General features: G+C 45.7%; 1 pseudogene; it reads left to right on the top strand.

Annotated features, from left to right (window-relative positions):
• The first annotated feature begins 240 nt into the window (after positions 1–240).
• Positions 241–3,235, top strand: LOC101425953 (serine/threonine-protein kinase LATS2 pseudogene; annotated as a pseudogene).
• The last annotated feature ends 912 nt before the right edge of the window (positions 3,236–4,147 follow it).

The raw sequence follows: 4,147 nt of genomic DNA, 5'->3' as shown, positions 1-4,147 counted from the left end.
AAATAGACACAGAGAACAGACAACTGGGGTGGAGGGGGAAGGGGAGAGAAATAAATAAAAAAATAAATTAAAAATAAATGAAGACCCTGGAAAATTCTCCCTAGAAATTATGAAAATTGAAGGAAAGAAGATTTTCAAAAGAAAATTGTTTTGAAAATACATTTACAACTAACTTGCTGTATAAATTTGTTGTTTTTTTAAAAAAAATTGTTACTAAAACACTTTAAGAAGATTGTAGTCATGGTAAAAGGAAACTGTACTAACAATGAGGCCAAAGTCGTTTCCTGCCATAAGCAGCTATCCAAGTCTTCACTGCAGGGGTCACCTGTGGGATGAAAAATGATGCTTCCTTGAACACCAAGGTCCTGGGGAGCAATAATGCTGCCAGGCAGCAGCAGCTGAGAGCTAACTCAAAGTTTGGACCTTATCAGAAAGCTCTGAAGGAAATCAAATATTCTCTGCTGCCTTTTGCTAATGGGTCAGGCACTCCCACAGCTGCAGAATAAACTGACAGATGCTGCAGGAACTGGTGAATGCAGGATGTGAGGTGGAGATGGTCATCTGAGCCCTCAAGCAGACAAGCAGCAGGAGCATGCATGCTGCTCTGGAGTGCATCAGCAAGATGGGCTATTTAGACCAGAGAAATGAGCAGATTTTGTGGGTGGTCATGCAGACCTCCCCAGGAAAGGGCATTGTGTTGGCCAGTGTGACTCGGTGGCTACATTTTGAAGAGACTGGCAATTTCTTCCCCTTCTATCATCAGCTGAATGGGGCAGCCTATGACGGACACAGCTTCAGAGTAGAGGGCATGGCTGTGCTGGAGGAGGTGCCCCCAGTACATGGACTACCTGTTCTCTGGGTACCTGCCCCTGCTCTTGGCCCTGGCTGGACAGCTGCTATCTGGGCTTGGCCCTCCTCCCCTGCCCAGTGGCCATCAGCATCAGCCCAAAGGGTGTGCTGCAGGCATGGAGCAGCCATGATGAGTTACCCTGTGGCCAGCTATGGGAGCCAAGCCCTCTGGATCCAAGATCTCCAAGGCTCCAGTGGCCCCCATTATGGCTGCCACATCTGCTCATGCCTGGGGAGCCGATGAGCCCCTCCTTCCAGAACAAGCTGCAGCCAGAGGCAGGTGAGTATGCTGACCACACAGCCAAGGACCCCAGCAGCCATCGGACTGCCTGCCATGTGGTACAGCTGGGTGGGTGCAGCAGGGGCCCTGTACATGCAGTATACCCACCACAAACAGGCCAGCTCTGCCTCTCACCAGATGCAGGGAATGGGCTCTCAGGGTCAGGGGTTTGCCAGTGGCAGCCCCCCCGCAAAGCCTCCTCACCCAGGCCTGAAATAGCCTGAACCTGGACTTATATGAGGTGAGCAGCTCCCCCGCCCAGGCCTGGCATTCCTCCACGGTCTCCCACAGAGACTGGCTTCAAAAGCTGGGATTTGACATGCCCCCCTGCCAGTCCTTGTCCTTTGGGTCTGATGGTCCAGAGCCCAGCAGGACCAACTCTTTCAACAGCCACCAGCAGCCAATGGCTGTGCTCATGAGGTCAGGTGCCTACAGCAAAATGGAGTCCTCCTTGCCCTCCCCCAACACCATCACATCCTGCATCTGGTCAAGAGTGTGAGCATGATGAGACTGGAGCCCCACACAGCCGTGAGGCCCTCCCACTCAGCCTGGATGCCAGTACCCACTCCAGCAGTGCAAGGTTTGGACTTCAAGGAGGAGCACCTTTTGTCCCTGCAGGGCTCTAGTGCTTACCAGCTAGATGCAGAGATGCAGTGCCCAACCCCACCTTACTACAAGCATTTGGTGCTTCAGAGAAAATCGAAGTAGTAGGACATCACCAAGTTGTGCATGGGAGTGAAGGAGGGTCTTCAAAGGGGCACCGATAAACCTGCCAAGGGGAACAACAGGAGTCAGAAGGCCACCAAAGGGGAGAAAGCTGGGAAAGATAAAAAGCAAATCCAGACCCTTCCCTATGCCTTTGGAGAAGTTTGATTGACTTGTAAGTTCAGACCCATGCTCTCTATGCCACGAAAAGCCTGATGAAGAAGGACATGCTGAACAGGAACCAGTTGCCCTATGTCAAGGCTGAAAGGGATATCTTGGCAGAAGTGGACAACTAATGGGTACTCCTTCCAAGAAACAGACAGCTTGTACTTTGTGATGGACTACATCCTGGGGGGTGACATGATGAGCCTGCTGATCTACATGGAGCTCTTTCCCAAGCCCTTGACCTTCTTCTACATAACAGTGCTGACACTGGCTGAGAGCATCCACAAGATGGGCTTCATCCACTGGGACATCAAGCTGTTCAATGATTTGATAGGTCTGGTCACCCCATCAAGCTGACCAATTTTGGCCTTTGCACTGGATTCAGGTGGGCTCACAATTCCAAGTATTACCAGAAAGGGAGCCACATCAGACAGCTCAGTATGGAGCCCAGCTACCTCTGGGATGACATGACCAATTATTGGTGTGAGGACAGGCTGAAGACCCTGGAGCAGAGAGTGAGAAAGCAGCACCAGAGGTGTCTGGCACATTCCCTGGTTGGGAATCCAAATTATATGGCTCTGGAAGTTCGCCACAAAGGATACACTCAACTGTGCAACTGGTGGAGTGTTGGAATGATTCTCTTTGAAATGCTCATGGGATAGTGCCCCTTTTTGGCATCTACTCCCACAGAAACTCAACTGAAGGTGATCAACTCCACATTCCAGCCTAGGTCAATCTGAGCTCTGAGGCCAGGGACCTCATCGCCAAACTGTGTTGCGACACAAAAGACCTGCTGGGGAGAAACAGGTTGATGACCTCAAGGCTCCCCCATTCTTTGGCCCCATTGGCTTCTCCAGTGGCAGTTGGAAACAGTTAGCTCCCTTCATTCCCAATATCAGCTATCTCATGGATACCTTAGATTTCGACCCTGTAGATGAAGAAAGCCCTTGGGACAATGAAAGCGAAGACTGTCATCTTGGGATATGCTCACCTCCTCAAACAAAAAACACCTTGAGTATGCATTTTATGAATTTACCTTCCAAAGTTATTGAAGACAACAATTTTGTCTTTAGGCACTCAAAGCCATCAGGAGCAGAAGTTTCACAATCTGAGCACACAGACTTAGAAAACATATTTCCGGTGGAACAGACAAAAGGATGCCAATTAGTGTATGTTGTGGCAACAATTCTGGAGTCCTTAGACACTCCAATTCCTTGGAGATACAGGTGCCCATAGCTGATCTCATAACAATGCAATGGGAAAGCTTTGTTATAAATGACATAAGCTTTGTTATAAACTGGCCCATTGATTACCACACTTGAAATTCTGATCTGCACACACATACACTCACAAATTCTTTTTAAAAAGACTGAAGTCTAGCAAGTCTTTATTTCTAGATTCTGATTGATGGGAGGGAGGGATTTAACATTGCCCATAACATTGCATTTGGACTGGTTTAATTCATATTGAATATGATATCTGTATATATATGTGCTTCACTAATTCTAATAAATTTTGTTGTTAAATCAATCTCATTCTCTTTGTTGTTGGGTTTTGTTTTTTATTTATTTATTTATTTATTTATTTATTTATTTTTTACCTCAAATGATCAATGAAAGTTGCTTAAGTAAAACTAATATTCTTGCTGGTCTTAAAACTGCATTGCTCCCACAGCACCCACCATGTATTATTTGTCTAATCCCCAAATCCATGAATAACTAAGCTTCCAAATCCCAGTTTATTAAATGACATTTTTCAATATAGCATCAACATTATGCTTAGTCCATATCCTTGCTAAAAGACTGAAAAACCCCACTTTTCAACTGTTGCCATTGTCTTCCTGTTAAAGCTTTATGCTATTTTGCCTGAATTTTTATGAATGATTGACAGTTCATTTGAGTTTCTCCTAATTGATAATCATTTTGGAATTATCTTTTGAATATTAAAAAAATAATTTTGGTATATCTTTACTGTGTTTTCAGACATATCCTTTGATTTGAGAATGTTTCTGTCAACATTTAATAGTATGTATTTATCCCTTGTGATTTTGGAGCTAGGGAAACCATCTCCTATTGCTCCTTTCATCTATTAACTTTGCCCACATGTCCTTCTTTGAAGAGGTAACTTTAATACTAATATCAAGGAATT

This window comes from Dasypus novemcinctus, chromosome 16, assembly GCF_030445035.2.
Source record: "Dasypus novemcinctus isolate mDasNov1 chromosome 16, mDasNov1.1.hap2, whole genome shotgun sequence".
Classification (NCBI taxonomy): Eukaryota; Metazoa; Chordata; class Mammalia; order Cingulata; family Dasypodidae; genus Dasypus; species Dasypus novemcinctus.
This window is presented reverse-complemented; position numbering and strand designations above follow the sequence as displayed.